General features: G+C 43.5%; 1 long non-coding RNA gene across 1 annotated transcript in view; it reads left to right on the forward strand.

Annotated features, from left to right (window-relative positions):
• Nucleotides 1-708: 708 nt before the first annotated feature.
• The window catches only part of LOC108311314, a 166,527-nt gene continuing 145,188 nt past the window's right edge, over nt 709-22,047 (forward strand). The window contains exons 1-2 of the long non-coding RNA XR_001828129.2: nt 709-828; nt 1,995-2,153. This is a non-coding gene — a long non-coding RNA (uncharacterized LOC108311314). The remainder of the gene's footprint in view (nt 829-1,994; nt 2,154-22,047) is intronic.

Raw genomic sequence — 22,047 nt, forward strand, 5'->3', positions numbered from 1 at the left:
CAATGATATATTGATACGTTGCTGTTCAGATGAGAAAAAAAACTTAGTGACCAGTGCAATCAAAACCACACAGTAAAGAGTCAAGACTGGTCCTCTTGTGGGTAAGAAATGGAATTCTTGGTATGTCTACACTGTTTGTTGAAGTTGAATATATTTATGGTTTTGTTCCAGAAAATACTAGGTGTTTTTTTTTTTTTAAATCGATAGAGCAGAGAAGGTTCTGAATAAATGCTAGCAGCTGTTTTGGGGAGTGAAGCACAGGTAGTGCAATGTGGTGACTTGGTTGTAGTTGTTCCCAGTGGAGGGTGACCAGGTTCTTGGCATCATGAACAAAGAATTGCACAAAACACACAAACAAAGCAAGGAAAGAATAAAGCAACAAAAGCAGAGATTTATTGAAAATGAAAGTATGCTCCACAGAGTGGGCCAAGCATAGGGGCTCAAGAGCCCAATGACAGAATTTTCTGGGGTTTAAATATGCTCTAGAGCTTTCCATTGGTCACTTGGTGTACACCCTATATAAACGAAGAGGATGAAGTTACAAAGAAGTTACAAAGTCAGTGTACGGCCTATGTAAATGAGGATATTTCCTGTCATAGCTGAAGTGTTTCCATTTGATTTAATTCTAGGAAGTCAGCAGGAATCGGCCTTATGTTCTCTGTCTCCAGACCCTATTCTCCTGCATCATAGTGAGTGACCTCACAGAAAGGCATTTTTTTTTTTAATTGGAAGTTTCTTTCAATTCAAACACTGCCTGCTTTTAGACGGCTTCTCCTGGAACTATGCCTCAAGATCTCTCCTAATACTTGGATACTTTTCCTCTGACTGGTGAAACCTCCATCTCTGATCCCATCTGCAGTCATTTGGGTGCAGGTCAGCTCACAGGATTAGAAAAGTCTGTGGCCAGACCAGTGAGATCTGGTCAGTGACTTCTGTGACCCACCATCCCCTTGAGACAGACAGACCCTGGGCCTCTTCACCCTCCCCTCTCCTTTCCTGGAGAGGCCAGCTCTTTCAGGTTGGGCTGCTTCCTAGAATTTCTTGGTTTACTTCGTTCTAAGTGAGGCGGGAGGTGGAAAAGTGGGTACCTTCCAAGTTCTCCTGGGGAGAGCAAACTCAGGGCCATATCATCCTTTCACCACAGACAACCACTCACGGAATTTTCCCTGATGTCTGTGTGGTTCTCAAGTTTCCCAACCTGTTCACCCTGAGCACTTGGAGTTGGCTTTGAGCTCAGAGAAAAAACTCTCTATTGCCAGGCCACCAGTTTAGCCTTGGGGAGTGATGACTAAATAAACAAGGGGACCCCTCCCCCAACCTTGTCAGTTTATTTTCACAGATAGGAGTTTCCACTCATGCTGCCCAGGAAGCCCACAGAAAGGACTGTGGGCTGTGGCTGCTGTGGCCATGCATGGCAGCTGGGGACTCTTTCCCCTGACCCATTTAAGTCACACTGTGATTGATGACCAGAATAGAAGAAAAACAACTGCAGATGGATAGTGAGTGGGGCAAGCGAAAACCATCACAGCCTGTTCCTGGTGTCTGTCCTTGCCTGATGCTGAGGAGGCACTTGAAGTAGTACAGAGATTAAAAGCATGGGTTATGGAATCAGAAAAATGTGGGTTCAAACCTCAAGAGCAGCACTTAATGATTGGGAGACTTTGAGCAGACTTGTATCATTCTTCTGAGCCTTAGAACTTTGAGGGTGGTGGGGATAATAATACCTTCCTCTTAATGTTGTTCTGAGGATTAAATGAGATACTACAGGGTCAGGTACTTACAGCAGAGCCTGGCAAATAAACAGTGCTTCATCAATTGCAGCTCTATCACAGCTGTTTGTTGGCTGTGATGATTTTGTGATTATGTGAAATACTCAGCACAGTATCTGGCACAGAGGAAATAATAAATGGTAGCTGTTTCTTAGGATTATGGAATGCCATGGTTGGAAGGAATCTTGTTTGGGTCCAAATTACTTTTATCTTCTCCTTTTACAGATGAGGATGCTGAGTATCAGAGAGGGCCACGACAGGTCCAGGATTACACTCCTAGCTCTTAGCAGAGAGAGGGCTCACGACGTCGTGCTTCCTGCGATCTCTCCCTTTGAAGAGCAGTCAGACTCCTGCTTTGCTCTTCAAGGTTGGTGGGTCTTACAGGTGGGGTTGCTGGGGGAACTATTTTACAACATAACAGACGTGTTACATCAAGCAGGAGTCATTCTTGCTGAAGGAGTCCGGGCTGCCAGTTTCATTTGGTTTGGGAGTCAGTAGCATGATGGAAAAACAAAAAAAGCACAGCTTGACATCTGCAGAAATGGATTCAAATTTTACCTGCAACTTATCAATTCTGTGGCCTTGATTCAGCAATTAAACTCCCTAAAACTCAGTTTTTTCTTTTGTAAAATGGGGTTATGAGCAGTACCTACTTCGAAATATGTTTGTGAAGATTAAATAAGTTAACATAAAGAGTTTAGAAGAGCATCTGGCATATTGTGCTCAATAAGTGTTTATTTATTGCTAAAGAAACTGGTAATTTAATTAACATCAGCAATTAGCTGTTGCTAATTAGATTAGTATAATATAGTAATAAACTATTTTTTTCTTTTTTTTAATTTATTTTTTACTGCCCCTCTCCCCACCAGTAATAAAGTATTACTAAAAATCAGGTTGCAAAGACTTAGTGCTTAGAAACTCATTCCCTGCCCCCAGGCAATTTGGTGCCTCAGGGACAGGGATGGTGGCCTTGGTCACAAGACAAGGGGGAGGCAGAGCTGCCCGCAGATAGGGGGTTAACATGGGAGTTACCAGAATCCAAGGAACAGCAGAGGATTGGTTTGGAATCCTGGTCTGGATTTAGAGTACAGATTTGGAAGTCTAGACTTTCTCTGTGGCTGGTGGCCTTGAGAGACATGTGTTCCATCATTCTTGTTATTTATTTTTTTGTCACTGGAGCAAAGCAGAGGCTTTTCTTAGTTCAATCAGGACTCATGTGCAAGGACAAGCAGAGAAGCTGAGCAGCTGTTGGGAGAATTCAGGCTGGAGTGGGCTCAGTGCCCAGGCCTTGCAGCCTGAGCTAGGGAGGAACACATCGAAATGTGACATCTGCTGCCCAAGCTCCCCCTGACACCCACCCCTTCCTTGTCCTGCTGCTCAGGAGAAGGGAGGAAGCTAGCCTTTCCCACTACCATTGTATACCTGACAGGTTCATTAATCTTAGCTTATCTCATCCTCATGACCTCTCAAGCTGGTTATCATTTCTTTTTTATGGAAGAGGAAAAGGAAGAGGAAGAGGAGATTCAGAAGTGCCCCAGGGCACACATGGGGGCAGAGCCAGCATGCAAACCCAGAGTCTTGGACTGTAAAACTCATGTCCCTTTCACGCACTGGATAGTTCTTGTGGGCCCAGCCAAGACATCACTGGCAGCATCTGATTTATCATGGATCTGTGCAGTGCATGGCCAGAGGAGAAAAAATAAACCCAGAGCCAGGCGGCTCCTGGCATTAACGACCTGAAGAAAAGAGAGGCCCAGCCCAAGACTCCTTCCTAGTTTGGTATCTGTCCCTCCCTCCCCCGCCACCTCCCCCACTTCATCTTCCTGCCCCTAGTGCCCCAGACCGACCTTTGGCCTGGAGAGGGCAGCCTGTCCCGGTGCCAGCCTAGCATGCTCAGGCCTAACAACAATAGCTGGAAGGGCCTCTTGGAGCAAGTACTTCCTGAAGTGCCCAGAACAGCCACTGTCCTTGTGGCTCAGGAACAATCACAGCTCACGCCAGCTTCCGTGCTCCGTTTCAGAGCCTCCAGCACTCTCAGTGGAGCCCCTGGGCCTGCTGGTGCAGGGTCCAAGCTTTAGGAGAGACAGGTAGACAAGGAATCCAGGATCCCAGAGCTCAGACTGATCAAATGCCTGGGGTTTAGGAGGACCTCAGGGTTGTGTGCATGTGTGTGTGTGTGTGTGTGTGCGTGTGTGTGTGTATGTGTGTGTGTGTGTGTGTGTGTGTTTTCTCAAAGTCAAGTTGGAAGGAAAATCTGTATAGTCATTTTCCTTTACCTTTCCTGTAAACCAGTGGTCTCGTTCTTCATCTTTGTTCTTCTGTCATCTTTCTTTGGGCTTTGAAAAAAAAGAAGGAGAAAAAGAAAACCACAAGTAAAAATTTAATTCTGGAATAACACTATACACTTAATTCTTCATTCAGCAACATTGAATGAGGCCTGCTCTGTGCTAAGCACTTTGGGGTACAAAAAAACTATTCAATATTTATCCACTTGTTTATAAATGTATATGGTCATTTCACAGTAATGATAGAGCCCCTGCCAAGCTGCAGGTGTTGTAGCTACAGAAATGCCTGGGCAGCTTGGTCTCTGTCCTGTGCAACTTCAAGTCAAGGGTAGGGGGTGGATAAGAGAACTTATAGTTGAAATACCCAGTTTCTGTGCTGAGTGCTGGGAAGGGGAAGCACAGGGTGATGGAGGGGCACACATAGGAGGGGCAGCCAACCCTTACCAAGAGTCCTGGAGGATGGGCAGGAGGGAACCCAAGGGAAGATGAGGTGAGGTGGAGTAAGGGAATCCATCGGAAGAGACACTGGCGTTTGTGAAGGCTGGAGGAGAAAATCAATGCATATTTTGCAACAAACGTAAAGGAAGCTCATGTGACTGGATTGCAAGAGGAACAATACTCTCTAGTTGTTAGGAGTCCAAGCTCTGGATCCAGTCTGCCTGGGTTAGAATCTTTGTTGGCCACTTATTACTGTATGTCCTGGGTGAAGCCATCGATGCTTCTGTAACTTAGTTCTCTTGTCTGAAAAATGGAGAAGATGAAAATAATAGTACCTATCTCATAGGTTGTGGCGAAGATGAAAATGAGCAAATATGCATGAAGTACTAGATCCATAGCTGGCATACAGTAAGGGCTTTAGAAGTGTCACCTATGATTAGGTGAGGAGTAGGGGACAGGAGGCTTGGACAAGCAAGGAAGTTAATTCCATACTTCTGTAATGCCTGTGGGCCAGGCATTAGCGAACCAAGCAGAATGAGAAAGACCCAGCTTCTGACTGCAGGGAACTTGCAGTATTGACTTGTTAAAAACTTGGATTGGGGGTGGCGGGGGGTGCGGGGGGACGGGAATAAAATTAAAAAAGAAATTTGGATCTTGGAATCAGAGAGACCTGCTTTCTAATCTGTCTTATCTGTGTAGTGATAGGCAGATTATTTGCCCTCTTTGAGCCTTCTTTTCATCTGTAAAATGGGCATAATGATAGTATATTCTTTATAAAATTGGAGCAAGGATTCAGTGAGACCATGTGAGTGTGTGTGTGTGTGTGTGTGTGTGTGTGTGTGTGTGTGTATAGTCTCTACGTATATAAAACACATATAATGTGAAGTATATATATATGTATATATATATATAAACATAGTGCTAGCAAAATAGTAGCTATTATGACAGTCAACGTAAGAGATGACAGAGAAATAACCATAATACAGGGAGAATATTTTATAATAACCAGGATAGGCCGGGCGCAGTGGCTCACATCTGTAATCCCAGCACTTTGGGAGGCCAAGGCAGGCAGATCATGAGGTCAAGAGATCGAGACCATCCTGGCCAACATGGTGAAATCCCGTCTCTACTAAAAATACAAAAATTAGCTGGGCGTGGTGGTGCAGACCTGTAGTCCCAGCTACTCGGGAGGCTGGGGCAGGAGAATTGCTTGAACCCGGGAGGTGGAGGTTGCAGTGAGCCCAGATCACATCACTGCACTCCAGCCTGGCACCTGGCGACGGAGCAAAACGCTGTCTCAAAAAAAAAAAAAAAAAAAAGAAAAGAAAACCAAACCAGGATGGTGACATTTTTAGAATCGGTGGCTACAGACTCTCAGTGGTTTCCCATAGCTCTAAAATAAAGATGTGCTTAGCTCACTGGCTTCATCTATCTTCATTTTCTCTGCTCTTTCTACTTCATCTACCTTGCTTTATACTACACTGCCTAGGCATTTCTACTCCCCGAACCTACAGATCTCAGGTGAAACATCATTCACTAGCAGAAGCTTTTCTTGACCCCCAGATGGGGTTGAGTTTACAACCCTGGCTACACACTCTCACGGTATCCTTTATTTTGATTATTGTCTGTTGTCCATCTTGACTATAAGCTCCATGAAGTCAGGGGTCATATCTTTTTTACTTATTATCATATCTCCATCAATTATTATGGTCCCCATATTAAGAAACCAATAAATATTTACTAAATACATAAACACAAATGCAGCCAAGATTGACATTTTATAAAGAGAGAAGCTGGAACCTGCTTCTGAGGCTCAGGTAACACTCAGAGAACACAACTTTCCAGGGCCCTTCTCAGACTCTGAGACCCCATTTCTTTGCCTGAACAGCAGTGTAACTGATATGTCACACTGTAATGAACTAGAGGGCTGATTAAGAGCTTATGTAAATGTTGAGACTTTTGGCAGCATTCATTTCCCCCTGATTTTGGCATGACTCAAAGCATGGGAATTTTTCAAAAGAGAGAGCTTTCAGAAAATACCCACACCCAACGGTGGAAACCTTAGAAGAACAGAGTGCAGAGGAACGTTCCTCAGCGAGGGATTAAGGGACTCTCAGCAGGTTTTCAAAGGCATATGGAGACAAGATGTCAGTGTGAGCTTGTTTCTCTGACAGAATCTGAAACGCTTTTAACCAGCAAGTTACCAAGAGGCTTTTAACTGAAGAGGCTAACGTTGCAGGTTTATACATAAATGGATGTTTGTGGTGACTTCTTTGTGGTTCATGATACAGGGAGAACTTCAGGGAGGGGAGATTATGTCTTGCATCAACAGCTAAATTGCTTTTTCTGCCTTTTGGTTAAGTGAGCAGGAGGACAGAGAGCCCTGGATAAGGAATTGGGAACCCCCCCACCCTTTTCTTTTTAACCGATCCTGGCCTTCCCTGTGACAAGCAGTGTGACCATGAACAAGATATTAACCGTTCTCTGCATCAGTTCTCTCATCTGCCAATGAGATTGAAAACACATTGTCAAATTTTTATAAAATTAACTTGTAATGCTAGTAGCTAGAACTTGTTGAGCACTTAATATGTGTCGGCTCCATATGATCTCTGTTGATCTTCATAACCATCCATGAGACAGATTACAACTATTGCCCCTACTTTGCAGAAGAGAAAACTGGGGCACAGATACTCAACACCTTGTCAATGGTCACACAGCCGGTAAGTAGTGGCACCAGGATTTGAACCTAGCTACCTGGCTCTGGAACCAGATTTAATGACTGTGTTCTATGCTACTGATTTTCTAAGTAGAGAGGGCATGTGTAGGGAAAGGCCTTAAGAAGGATAAAGCCTGCTGGCTGGTTGGCTGGGCAGGATCTCAACAGAGAGTCTGGAGAAGGTAGAGTGTCTATCAAGGGGCAGAATTATGTCTCTATGGTAATTGTCCCCTCCGGAAGGTGAGCTCCACCTTTTTATGGCTAGTATGGGGAAATGAGAGTGATTAGACCTTGGGCTTGGAGGCAGATATGGGCTTGAATCCATGTTTGGTCACTTACTATGTAACTTTAAGGATAAATTACTAATTAGATCTGAGTTTCATAGCTTACCTTAAAGACAGAGCTATCAAGGCTACAGGATGTTGTGTGGATTATGTGAGAATATGTCAGGCATATGATGCTCAACAAGTTTCTTTCTTTCCCTTTTTAACATGGTCCCCCCAAAATGAATTTATTTGGTGTCAATCACACCTTGAAACTGGTTTGGGATATGTTTATTCTCTGGGCTGCATTTTACATTGATAGCGTTTTTCAGATCAGGGTAATTTATATGTTTTTGGGGTTCACCCTCACACTGACATTTGTCTACCAACGGGCGATTTTCTTGTCCTTTGGTGTGAGGCACATAGCCATTTTTGATGAGGTTTTAGCCTTGTTGAGGGTAGGGTCTCAGCCCCATTCCAGTGATGACCTGGAAATCGACTGGAAACTTAAGGACGCTGGATTCCATACACTTTTCCTGGGTTCCATTTCTGTGCTGAACCCAGGGAGTTTGGTTGTTCAACCAGGAAGCCAGCTGGCTGATTGGCTGTGGTCTCAGCTGAGGGGGACTTGAAGACATGACAACAACTTCTTATCAAAGAAGCAGGGAGCCAGGAGAGTCCGCAGACAAATCCATGCCAGAGTCTATAAGGGATGCTTGGACTCACACTCCAGGGAGTCCAGATGCAAAGTCCCATAAGTTCAGGAGAGATGGGGATTACACATAAAATCTTGAAAGCTCAATTGCACCTGGAAAAGGTTACAGTACAAGTTCTGGATAAGTCCAGGTAAATAGGTACAATCTGGATTTATGGAAAAGAGAATATATTGTGTGCGAGTGCCAGGTAATTTCAAATTAGGTAGTATGTTATGTATTGAAAGATAGCCAGATAAAACCTAGCATTCCCTGGAAACACCACACTGGGGCAGACATTCAGGTGAGAGGGTTATGTTATAACAGGAAGAAAAATTGATTTTGGTTCTTAGTCCCTTCTTAGCTCGTAATAAGAGCAGTTGCATGCATTGAACACTTGCTATGGGCCACAGACTGTGAGCATGAAATCTCCTTTAATCTCCGCAGCAAGCCTATAATATTAAGACCTATTTTTTCCATCTTATTTTTTTTTTCCTTTGAGGCAAGATCTTGCTCTGTTGAACAGGCTGAGTACAGTGGTGTCATCATAGCTCACTATAGCCTTGAACTCCTAGACTGAAGTGATCTTCCTGCCTCAGTCTCCTGAGTATCTGGGACTACAGGAGCATACCACCACACCTGACTGACTTTCAATATTTTAGTAGAGATGAAGTCACTATGTTACCTGGGCCGATCTTAAACTCCTGGGCTCAAGTGATTCCCCTGCCTGGGCCTCCCAAAGCGTTGGGATTACAAACTTGAGCCACTACCCAGCCAGATTTTCTTTTATTGGACAGAAAAGTATAAGACTTGGTCCATATCCACAAGGTATTGATATTGTCATGACCACAGAATGATAGAATATCAGAAACATCCCTCTGGTCAATCCAGTCCTCATCTTTTCTACCAACTTTAGGCCAAATCTAGGGGCCTGGAGGCCAGTTTTGGGATTTGCTCAGTTGCAGAGGGCTGTAGAAGGTGGCCCCTCTATCCATTAACTCACTGTATGTTACTTGAGGTGCCCACTATGTGTCAGAGAATGTTCTTTTTATTTTTGAGACAGGCTGGAGTGCAATGGCACGATCTCAGCTCACCGCAGCCTCTGCCTCCCAGGTTCAAGTGATTCTCTTGCCTCAGCCTCCTGAGTAGCTGGGATTACAGGCATGTACCACCACTCCTGGCTAATTTTGTATGTTTAGTAGAGACAGGGTTTCTCCATGTTGGCCAGGCTGGCCTCGAACTGCCGACCTCAGGTGATCTGCCCACCTTGGCCTCCCAAAGTCCTGGGATTACAGGAATGAGCAACCATGCCTGGCCTCAGAGAATGTTCTTGACATAGGTGATATGAGATAGATCCTGCTTTCACAGACCTTGCAATCACAGGGATGACCAAATTACCAGTAAAAGCTCTTTTGTTAAGGAAGTAGAAGGTGTTATAGGGACTCATAAATGGAGCACTAGTTAAATAAATCAGAGGAGAATTCCTGAAAGAAGTAATAACTAAACTATGTTCACACTTGTAAGGAGTTGATAAGGAGTAAAATTTTGCATGAATGGTGCCATCAAGCCTTAAGATTCTCCTTACTCCAAAGGGGATAGTCATATTCACTGTATATACTGGCATAAAGCAGAATTTTAAAACAAAAATGAAAAAGTATATATATATATATATGTGTATATACTTTTCACACTCTGCTATATATATGTGTGTGTATATATATATAGCAGAGCTCTCTATATATAACAGAGCTCTCTCTCTCTCTTTCTCTCTCTCTCTCTCTATATATATATATATATATATTCTCTCTCTCTCTCTATATATATATATATATATACATATATATATATACATATATATATATATATGTGTGTGTATGTATATGGCAGAGCTCTTCTCTTCCATCTCTCTCACCCTCAGCACTGTGCAAACCCACCTGGGTGTTTGTTCAGTTCTTTGAATGCTAATTGACACTGGCAAACAAGAGCGCATTAAAAGAGGAGGTCATGGCTGGGTGCACTGTCTCACACCTGTAATACCAGCATTTTGGGAGGCCGAGGAGGACAGATCACCTGAGGTCAGGAGTTCGAGACTAGCCTGGCCAACATGGTGAAACCCCGTTTCTATTAAAAATACAAAAATTAGCCAGGTGTGGTGGTGGGCACTTTTAATCCCAGCTACTTGGGAGGCCAAGGCAGGAGAATCACTTGAACATGGGACTTGGAGGTTGCAGTGAGCCGAGATGGCGCTACTGCACTCCAGCCTGGGCAACAAGGGCAAAACTCTGTCTAAAAAAAAAAGGAGGTCACCAAGAAGTGGAGAGATTTGAACCCCTGTAATGCAAGAAAAAGGTTGTATTTTGAAGAGTACACAGTGAGGCAGAGGCATACCCAGGGGCAGCCTTGCTTCTTGTCTGGGCTACAGTAGGCCTCCATCCTCCTTCTCTTTACACACACTTCAGATGGAATGCCCTAAATGATGACTCAGAGTCATTAATAACACGACCACTTGTGCAGCCCAAAGATTAGACAGCCAAAAGCCAAGAGTCTGTTGTGTTGAAGTGGCTCTGGGTGGGAAGCATTCTCCCCAGAGACTGGGGCAGGGTATGACTTGCCAGGGGAGGGTTTGCAGAATGTTTAGACTGTGACTCATGAAGGTCTTAGATGAATAAATAGCTCTCTTTCTGCTGTGACTGTTGACAGGGCTGGTGACAGCTTACCTTTGCGGTTGCCAAGGAGACTCTCACTCTGATTATTGACAAGTTCAATTTTTCTAACCAGCTAGGGTCTCCAGAGAGACCACCATGAATAAAGGCCTGACCAAATACAAAGGGCAATGAAGCAATAGATGGTATTTGAAGGTATGAAATCTGAAGTGCAATCATCTCCTCCCAGCCCAGGAAGAGTCATCATTGGGAAGGGAAGATTAAAGCAAGAACGTTTTCTGTTTTCTGGATTGGGAAAACAGTATCTTGCATCTTAGTGTAGCTAGTTGGCTACTTTATTAATAGTCTCAGAGCTTTAGAATGCGGGTGAGAAGAAAGGTAGTTCTCTTTCTGGAAACACCTCTATAATTTAAGATGTAATTGGCTATAAGTAATAATACCCTGACTGATAGTGGCTCACGCCATATCAGTTTGATTATCTCACATAACAGGAAGTCTGGAGGTAAGTAGTCTAAAGTTCCATAGTATTAGACAGGCATTTTTTCTTTTTTACATTTTTTTGAGACTGAGTTTTGCTCTTGTCACCTAGGCTGGAGTGCAATGGAGCAGTCTCGGCTCACTGCAACTTCTGCCTCGAGTTCAAGCAATTCTCCTGCCCCAGCCTCCCAAGTAGCTGGGATTACAGGCATGCACCACCATACCTGGCTAGTTTTGTAATTTTAGTAGAGACAGGGTTTCACCATGTTGGTCAGGCTGATCTTGAACTCGTGACCTCAGGTTATCCACCTTCTTGGTCTCTCAAAGTGCCAGGATTACAGGTGTGAGCCACCGTGCTCAGCCAATAGATACTTTTTTCATCTCCATATTTATATAGGTTATTGATTCTTCTTCCTGTTGCCTCATGGCTTTCAAGGTGGCTGCCAGGTCTCCATATATCACAACAGCATTCAAAAGTAGAAAGGTAGCAAGGAGTGGGAGTGTGGAGTGGCAAAGGATCATTTTGTTGAAATGGCTATGTCATTTTATCAGTGAGGAAACAAAAGTATCCCAGAAGCCCTCCCAGCTGATTCACTCTTATATCTAAATGACCAGAATAGGGTCCTATGACTGCCTTTAGATGCAAAGGAGCCTGAAAAAGTGAGTGTCTGGCAAATATTAATGAAATAGTCATGACTGACTTAGGTCAATCATGATTTAACCCCCACCAACCCAGGGCTGGAACTTTTCTGTCTTGAATAAAACTAATATTTTGTTGGTAAGGAAGAAGGCTGTTGGTGACAGGGACAGTTTCTACCACATGCCTTTGGAAGGCTAGTCCAACATTATACTATGACGACACATCATTAGTACAAAAGAAAAAACTAGAAATAGAGGTGTGAATTTACAGGATTTTCAAGGCGAGAAGGTCTTTGAGAATGTCTTTGGACACTGATTACAGAGAAAAAGAACAAATCACTTTACATACCCATTGTTGTACTCACCCTTTAAGGCGCAAGCCAACTTTGCCTGCTGGTGAATCTTCCTATCCCTTCCAGGTAGAGCTATCTTGTCCCTCCTCCTTGCTCCCATTGCACTTTTCATGCACTTTGATTAAACAAATCACCAGCCTGAATTCAGAATCAACAGGTATTTATTGCGTCCCTATTCTGTCCTGGCCCTATGCTTGGCATCTCTCTATGTCCGTTTAGAGTAGACCTTCCATGACTTTCCCTCATCATCAGGTAATGGGCATTTAGGGATGGTAAACTCAAATGAATCTTAAACTTAACTCGCAAGGCGCTTTGTACCCACCCTGGCTTATTTCTCTTATCTCAACTCTTCTGACCACCATCTCTTTAAACCCTGTGTTTCATCTGTTCTCTTGATTCATGGAAGCTATCCGTTTCTTCTCTCTTTCACTGCTATTCCTACTACACAAAATGCTATTCTTTTCCTGTATCTATGCCTGGTCAATTTTCACTCATCCTTCAAGCCTCATCTTAGATGTCATTTCTGGAAAGCCTTTCCTCATCCCCAGGAGTGAACTAGGTGGCCTTTGTCTATGATCTGTCCTGACAGCTTAGTCTGCTTGCATTGACATCAAAGAATACCCAAGGCTGGGTAATTTATTTTATTTTATTTTATTTATTTTTTGAGACAGAGTCTTGCTCAGTTGCCCAGTCTGGAGTACAATGATGTGATCTGGGCTCACTGCAACCTCTACCTACCGAGTTCAAGTGATTCTCCTGCCTCAGCCTCCCAAGTAGCTGAGATTAGGGGCATCATGCTCAGCTAATTTTTTTATATTTTTATAGAGATGGGATTTCACCATGTTGGCCAGGCTGCGCTCGAACTTCTGACCTCAAGTGATCCGCTGGCCTTGGCTTCCCAAAGTGCTGGGATTACAGGCGTGAGCCACCATATCTGGCTAAGACTGGGCAATTTACAAAGAAAAGAGGTTTATTTGGCTTATGGCTCTGCAGGCTGTAAAATAAGCATGGCACAGGCATCTGCTTCTGGTGAGGGCTTGAGGGAGCTTCTAATCATGGAGAAAAGGAAAGGGAAGAAGGCTGTGCAGAGAAACAAGTAAGAGAGAGAGGTGAGAGGAACCAGGCTCTTTTTTAGAAACCAGCTCTTATGGGAATGAATAAAGCAAGATCTCACTTATTACCATGAGGAGGTGATCAAGCCATTGAGAGGGATCTGCTCCCATGACCCAAACACTTCCCATTAGACCCCACCTCCAACATTGGGGATCACATTTCAGCATGAGGGTTGGAGGGGTCAAACAAACCATAGTACCTGCCCTGCATATCATAATTCTTGTCACTGTAATGTAAGTGCCTGAGTTTCCCAGTGGTGGGACCAAGGTGCATTCATCCCTTCATTGCCAATGCATGGTATGGTGTCTGATCCATCCTGGGGGATATTTGTTGAATGACTGAGTGACTAAGCTTTTCACCAAATATTTAGTGCCAGATTATGTGTCAGAGCCCAAAGTTGTAGCCCTGGCTCAGAGGAGGAGGTTTTGAGCACTCAGTAGGGCTGCAGTTGAGTAAATACTGGGCTTGTTTTTCTGTCATGGTGTGACTACAGAAAAAGCACACTCTATGTCTGGGCATAAGGATTATTCTTCTGGCAAAAAAAAAAAAGAGAATTAGTTTTCAATTTTTTTTTTTTTTTTTTTAAGCAGGAAGAATCCCCTTTGTTTTCTTTCCCAACTAAACAATCACACTGAAAACCAATCTCAGAAACATAGTGGAGATGATTTTCCTGGCACAGGGGTATACTAAGTTGCTATTTCTGTCATAAAAAATTACCACAAATTAAGTAGTTTAAAACAACACACAATTGGGCTGAGTATAGTGGTTCATGCCCGTAATCCTAGCACTTTGGGAGGCTAAGACATGCAGATCACTTGAGGCCAGAAGTTTGAGACCATCCTGGCCAACATGACCAGCCTTAAGTGGACATGGTGGCACGTGCCTGTGGTCCCAGCTGCTTGGGAGGCTGAGGCATGAGAATTGCTTGAACCCAGGAGGCAGAAGTTGCAGTGAGCCAAGATTGTGCTAGTGCACTCCAGCCTGGGCAACAGAGTGAGACTTGTCTTAAAACAAAACAAAACACAATTATCAACTTATAGTTCAATAGGTTAGAAGTCAGATGGGTCTCACAGGGCTAAAATCAAGATGTTGGCAGGGCTGAATTCCTTTCTGGATGTTCTGTGGTAGCATCCTTTTTTTTTTTTTTTGTCTTTTCCATTTTCTAGAAACTACAGTTTTGGGGCTCCTGGCCCCATCCTCCATTATCAAAATCAGCAACATTGCATTTCTCTGATCATTCTTCCATAATCATAGCTCCTTCTGACCACAGCTGGGAAAGGTTCCTTATTTTCAGGGTCCTGTGTCATTAGATTGGGCCCATTTGGATAATCATAGATAATCTCCCTGTCTTAAGGTCCTGAACTTAGCCATATCTGCAAAGTTCTTTTGGCATGTAAGGTAACATATCACAGGTTCTAGAGATTAGAACACGGACATCTTTGGGAGGCCGTTATTCTGTCTACCACAGGGAGAAAGAAAAGTAAGATGGGTAGGAGCCTTTCTCTCTGACTTTCCCTTCTTCGACAGCCCTTGTGCCCTCAGTGGTCCTAAGAGCCCTAGAGCAGAGTTAAGACCTCACTGGTCTCTAAGATGCATTGTGGCTCTAATGAAAGGGCCAAAAAGCTGTAGGACCTTGGGATGTTATTTATCCCTCTGTCTTTTTGTTTGAGTACCTGTAAAACAGGGATAGTCTATCTAACTAATAGGGTTGTGCTGAGGTTATAGGAAACAATCTATGTGAAATACTTAGCCCAGTGCATGGCACATAGTAAACATTCAGGAAATGCTAGGTATTTTCATTAGTAGGTGCCCTAAGGTCCTTTTCCATTCAAATACTTGGCTTTATCATCCTAATTTAAAACAAAGCTGCAACAGATGGAATGAGAATTGCTTTTCCTGGGTCATTTAGCCATTACAATAAACTTTTCTGAAAGTTTCACTTATTTCACCTAAAAAAGCACATTTTTGTGCCTGTAGGGCAAAAACTTTTTTTGTTGTTGTTCTTTTAAGCATATGGAAAATATGGTGGGTACCAATGAGAACCAAGAGGCTGGGTGATAGCAGAGTTCTGCTCTCACCAGAAGGCAGTGAGCAGGACCTGGTGTTTATTTAGGAATATATAAAGAGAGCTGAGGCTACAGCTAGGAGACAGTTTATGAAACACAAACACTAGGGAAGTTTACCAAATACTAGGCTTGAATTTTATAGTGTCTGGAACAAGCAGTATGTTCCAGATGACAACAAAAATCTGGCCTTCGAAAGGTAAATAGTCCTTCATGTCACTTTTGAAAACAGGAATGTTCATGGGAGGGGCCCATTCCTGTTTGAAAGATGAGGTTCTTCTTTCTCCTCCTCCAAAGCCTCTTGGGGGTTTTGTTGAGCTGGAACCATCCAGAGCCAGGAGTGTCAATACCCTGAAGTGTATACTCATCCTTTCTGATTCGATCATACCACTTGGGGGATTCTCCCCTCATAGGGACACTCCAAATGTGGGAGAATTTTTATGCACAAAAATGCTTAGTGCGGCTTTATTAGTAATAGCCCTAGATGGAAGGCACCTCAAATTGTCTGGTATTGGAAGGTCTTGGCAAATTATAGCATGTCTTGATAATGAAATAGAAAGTGGCCAATGCTTACAAGGAGCCTTGAATAACAAAAGAAACTGCCAATAGCACAATAACTGAAAAAATAGATACAGGATACACATTTGTATATTTAGTCTAGTTTCTGTGTTGTTAGGAAATACATCAGAACGTTATCTGTGGTTGTTCTCGGGTGTTTGGAGTAAAAGAAAGGTTCCTCTCCCGCTTCTTATTACTGTTTTTCTCTGTCTTCTGTCTTTTACAACTAAATGAATAACCTAGTGTTTAAACGCCTTGGGTATGGAGCCTGGCTGCCTGCGTTTGAACCCTGCCCCCTACTGGCTGGCTGCTGAAACCTGTCTGAATCTCTGTTCTCTTCTGTCACGTGGAGGTAATAATCATTCCTACCTTGCAAGATGGAAGAGATAATCCAAGTGAAGGGCTTGACACAGCACTTTGCAGAGTAATTGCTCACGAGATGCCAGCTGGTATTGTATTGCTATGTTTGGATTTCAAAACTGTTTCCCACAAATCTGAAAATCTTAGAGATGGGGCTGGGTGCTATGGCTCATGCCTGTAATCCCGGCATTTTGGGAGCCTAAGGTGGGCAGATCACTTGAGGTCAGGAGTTCAAAATTATCCTGGCCAACATGGTGAAACCCTGTCTCTACTAAAGATATTAAACAAATTAGCCAGGCATGGTGGCGGGCACCTGTAATCCCAGCTACTTGGGAGGCTGAGGCAGAAGAATCGCTCGAACCAGGGTTGCAGTGAGCCGAGTTGCTCCTTTGTGTTCCAGCCTAGGCGACAAGAGCGAAATTCTGTCTCAAAGAAAAAAAATAAAGTCTTAGAGATTGAAGGCATCTCAAATAGTCTGCTATTAGAGGAAGGACTTGGTAAATTATGGCACGTCTTGATAATGGAATGGAAGGAAGGCAGCCAATGCTTACAGAAGGCCTTGAATAGCAAAAGAAACTGCTACTCTCCTACCTTATTCAGTGAAAGACTTACCCCAAAGGTTTATCAATCGAATTTTCCTTTTCCTAGTTCTTAATCACCTGTGGTATTTTGGAGAGCAACTACATAAAGGAGAGCCTTTAGCAGCTAAAGGCCTTCTGAATGAGAATACTCAATTTTTCTCTTGGGAGAAAAAGCTCTAAGACTGCAGCTGTCTCTTCAGTTGCTGACAATCCCTGCTCTTCTACCTTCTCTAAGCATCAGCTCCCATTCCTCACACTTTGGGAGGTCTCCCTAGATGATCGTCTGTATATCCACCAACTTCATATCTGTTTGGCTGCACATAAAGAAAAGCTGACTAGAGATGTGTAAAGGAGTGTTTAGTCATTAATTGCTGCATAACAAATTGTCACAAACATCATGGCTTAAAGCCATCTGTGGATGAAGAGTCTAGGCATGGTTTGATTGGGTCATCTACTCAGGATCTCACTGGCTGTTATGAATGTGTCAGGTGGGCTGCATGGAGGCTTGTCTTGGGAAGAATCCACTTCCAAGTTCATTCACATGGCTGGCATATTTCTTTGCCACTGTGGGACTAAGTGCCCTGGCTTCTTGCTAATTGGAGGCCAACTTCAGCTTCTAAAGGCCACTCTCACTTCCTAGAGGGCACTTGCTTTCCCAACAAGGCTGCTTACTTCATCAAGTCGGCACAGAGAATCTCTAGAGTAAGCCAGCTAAAAGAAAGCTTTGCACAACATAACATAAGTCACATTCCATCCGCTTTGTCACACTGGTTAGAAGCAAGTCACAGGCCCTACCCATATTCAAGGGGAGTGGAGCACATACAGACTTGACCACCAGCAGGTGGGGATCATGGGGGCTGCTTCAGAGTGTCCAGCACAACAAGGAAGGGTTTGTTTTTTCATAGTGACAAGGAGCTAAGTACAGGCAGATGGGGGTGAGGGATCGTATCCAAGGTGCTATCCATATTTCAGGCTCTTCTGTGTGCTTTGCCATTTTTTACTCTCTGTCTTTCTTTCTCCCCTCCCTCCCTCCCTTCCTTCTTTCCTTCCTTCCTTCGCTCTTGTTGCCCAGGCTGGAGTGCAGCGGCATGGTATCGAATCATTGCAACCTCCACTTTCCCAGTTCAAGTGATTCTTCTGCCTTAGCCTCCCAAGTAGCTGGGATTATAGGCACGTACCACCATACCTGGCTACTTTTTGTATTTTTAGTAGAGATGGAGTTTCTCCGTGTTGGCCAGGCTGGTCTCAAACTCCTGACCTCACCTGCCTTGGCCTCCCAAAGTGCTGGGATTACAGACATGAGCCACCATGTCCGGCCCAGCCTTTTGATCATAAGATGGTTCCTGTAAGCTTCACATCATCCTCTTTCAAAGAGCTTCAAACAATAGATTCCTAGAAGCCCTACCCAGATATCCTCATTCAAAGAGCTTAAACAATAGATTCCTGGAAGCCCTACCCAGACACATGGCCCATTGGCTCTCGCATTTGTACCACTGGGACATTTCTACTGCAAAGGCCATGGGGAAACACAGTTAATAAACAACATCCATGTGACCCCAACAAAAATGGCAAAGTTAGCTGGCATGTGTCTTTTGACCTTCAATACATGGGCACATACGTTAACACTTCCACTGAGGTCTGGCCTATGAATAAGTTACAAAACTTGAATGAGAAAATGCTTAAAAAATCATTTGCGCAGTGCCTGGCACAAGACATCTTCTGAATCAATGTTGCCTCTTTTCATCGTTCCCTACCCATTCCACAGCTCTGACGCCTTTCCTTTTCTGTGTTGCCCCTGCCTCTGGGTTTAAATGCTCCAAACACAGCAGCACTTCCAGAGTTAAGCACCCTGTCAGGCAGACAAGTCTGTATTTATGAAGGAGGAATGTAATAGCCCCAGCTGGAACCCTGCCAGGGGACTAGCGACTGCAACACCCTTATTTGCTCTGGGGAGGAGCAGCTTGGAAACTTTTTATGAGATTCCAGAAGCAGCAAGGTCATCAGTTTTATGGCCATCCCACTTCGTTTGTAAATACGGCCTTTGAATGATAGTGTTTAAGCTCCTTGACACAAACAAGGCTGGTGTTAGATCTGTTGGAATGGGAGATAATAAAATATAATATATTCTGTTCCACGTGACTGCAAGGCGTTTTGAGTAATTTTAGACTCCAACACACCACAACAAACCAGTTGTACATTCAGAGAGCTTGCTTTTTAGATTGCCTCACCATAAAGGCCCTGTGTATGTCTGAGGCAGGTAATCTGATTTGTCAGGTCACAAGCGAAGCAACGCGTGTTTACTATCACACTCATTTTCTAGCCAGCTGCAAGTGTCTGGAGGAAAGCTCTTGGTCAGGCCTGTTTGCTGTGATAAAGTCAAGGCCAAGGAGGAGGGCTGCCTGCTCACCAGGCTCCATGTGTTCTTGTAAATAAGAACCACCCTCTCCAGTGTCACCTGGGCCTCTTTCTCTAATTGCTCACTGGACCGTGGCTTTTATTGTAGTTGAATATTTACTAGGCTGAGCCCAGGAAACAGTCAGCTTCCATTGTCTGGCTGACTGCCACGGTCTGCTCTGAATTGCAGTTGGCCGTGGGTACAAGGTCACCCCATTTTCGGGTTTCTTTATTTTGGGCCAGCCACATGGCAGGAAAGACAGAGCCAGCCTGTGTGTGTGTGTGTGTGTGTGTGTGTGTGTGTGTGTGTGTGTGTGTATGTGTGTGTGTGTGTGTGTGTGTGTGGACTGAGAGGCAGTATGGGCAGAGAAGGCAGGAAGTGGTAGAGAAGCAGAAAGGCACTTCATAAATGAATGAAATTCTCCTTTACAGGCACAATTCCTGATACCAAATACACTTTTGATGAACGTTTGTTGAATGAACAAATGAATAATTCTATTCCTTTAACCAACACTTACTGAATATCTACTATTTGCCAGGCGCCTAAAGCCTGATGATAATATAGAACTTTACAAACAAGATTTGTATTCTCCTGGAAAATGAATTCTGGTTGGGGGATGAAGAGGATCAACAAACAAATGAGCAAGATGTAATTGACAGTGACAAATGCCCTATGAAGAACAGGAGTCAGGGTGTGGAGGTGGAGGGGGCTGGGGACGAAGAGCCACTTTAGATAGGAGACCTTCCTGAGGAGGTGATATTTGAGCTAAGACTTGAATGATGAGAGGGCACTAGTCATGAGATCTCTGGGAAGGTGTGTTTCTGGCAGAGAGAGAACACATTTCTAGAAGGTGTAAGGAAGGCAGAAGCTACAAGAGACCAGAAACTGTAGCTTAGACACTTCAGCTGAAGAGGGGGTTCATCTTTCCTTTAGAACCTGGGCAAAGATTAAGAAATGGAAAAAAAGCTATAAGGAGTAGGAGTGGGAGTAAGGAGTGGTATTGGAAACAAGAGGTTTAATGGAAAGTCTGTTTTCTGAACAGGTGGGCCTTTGCAATGAACTCCTGGCAGCTAGACTGTATCCCCAATGCAGGCAAATTGAAAGGCTATTCTCTAAAGAAATCAGATGGCCCTAGACAAATGACTTCTCTGTTGAGGAACTTAGGGGATCCCCCTGCCTGATCATCCTACAGGGAAGCCTGCTAGTCAGTCCAAGGCTCACTGGGGTACACAGGGCTCCCAAGCAGTCATTTATTCTTTGTAAATAATGACAATTAAGCTTCACTAGACAGATGAACAATGCTTGTGATAAAATTGAATGAACAATGTTTCCATTTAGTAGACTGCTGACCTGTGAAAGTCTTGCTTAGGGCCTATCAGAGTTAGAGGGACCTTGGAAGTTAGAGAGTCATTTGGCTTTGAGCTGCACAGAGCCCTAAAGCTTTCAAAGTTAGGCTTTTAACATTATCTAGAAATGCACATATAGCATTGAAAGAGGAAGTTGTTCAGTATACATAGTTAAACCCATATGCCATTACTGAAATTAATACCCACAGTATTCTGTGAATTAACATATTGCCTAAATCCTAAATTAACCTTTGAATAGCATAAGTACATTGCATTATATTTTTGAACATTAGAAGTATACCTTTGTGAAATATAAACATTTAACACATATCATAATTTCAAAAACCATTTTGGCTGTATGTATTTTGTAATTTGCTAAGAACCTCAAGGAATAGAAGTAGTCTGCCTGCATACCTGAATCATCTGGATTGAAGTTCAAATGCATCCCAAAATGTCATTATACATTTGCAACCGTTTCTTAGATGATTTTCTCTTACCTATGATCAGTACCACTTGCATGCAAATTTGTCTAATTTATCTTTCAGAAGTTCTTATATCTGAGGTTGTGGGAACCCTTTATAATGGACAGAACTAACAGCTTAGACAATGTTGTCAGCATACTCAGGAGAGAGCATTGGGCCTCCCTCAGCACCCTCTTGGAGTCTTTTCTATATGGTATGAGAAGTCCTAGGTAATAAAGATGTAGAATTAAAACCACATTAAAATACAGAAAGTGAATGGAAGAATAGCATATGTCCTGAGAAGCTCTGACTCTTAAATTCAACGCCAGCTTTTTGCTGAATGCCTTCTGTACATATTTCCAAATGGACTTTTGCAGGCTTCCCATTATTATTGCCAGTCAGTTAAAATTCTACCATTTGTCAAGGTGCATCTAAATGCCCTATTTTCTGTGAAGCTTTTCTTGGATGCCTGGCTGGAAGTAATCACTCATTTCCACACGTTCTCATGGTGCATTCATCATATTCTCTCTCTCTCTCTCTCTCTCTCTCTCTCTCTCTCTCTCTCTCTCTCTCTCATCTATCTATCCTCTATCTATCTTCCATCTATCCATATATTTAATTGCCTAGTCAATGCTTCACTCTTTGCTAGGCACTAATATCTGTACAGTGCTTTGTGGCTCACAAGTGACTTTCATGTGCGTTTTCTCACTTAATTCTCAGCAATTCTGTAACTCTCAGCACCTAAGAGACACAGAGCCCAGAGACAAGGCACCCTAAGCAGGTTGACTTCATAAACTGTGGCTACAAGTCAGACAAAGTTATGTGCGATATCCAAAAATCAGTAGCCAAAGAATGCAGGATTCCATTAAGCACAA

This window comes from Cebus imitator, unplaced genomic scaffold (genome assembly GCF_001604975.1).
Source record: "Cebus imitator isolate Cc_AM_T3 unplaced genomic scaffold, Cebus_imitator-1.0 Scaffold113, whole genome shotgun sequence".
Taxonomy (NCBI): domain Eukaryota; kingdom Metazoa; phylum Chordata; class Mammalia; order Primates; family Cebidae; genus Cebus; species Cebus imitator.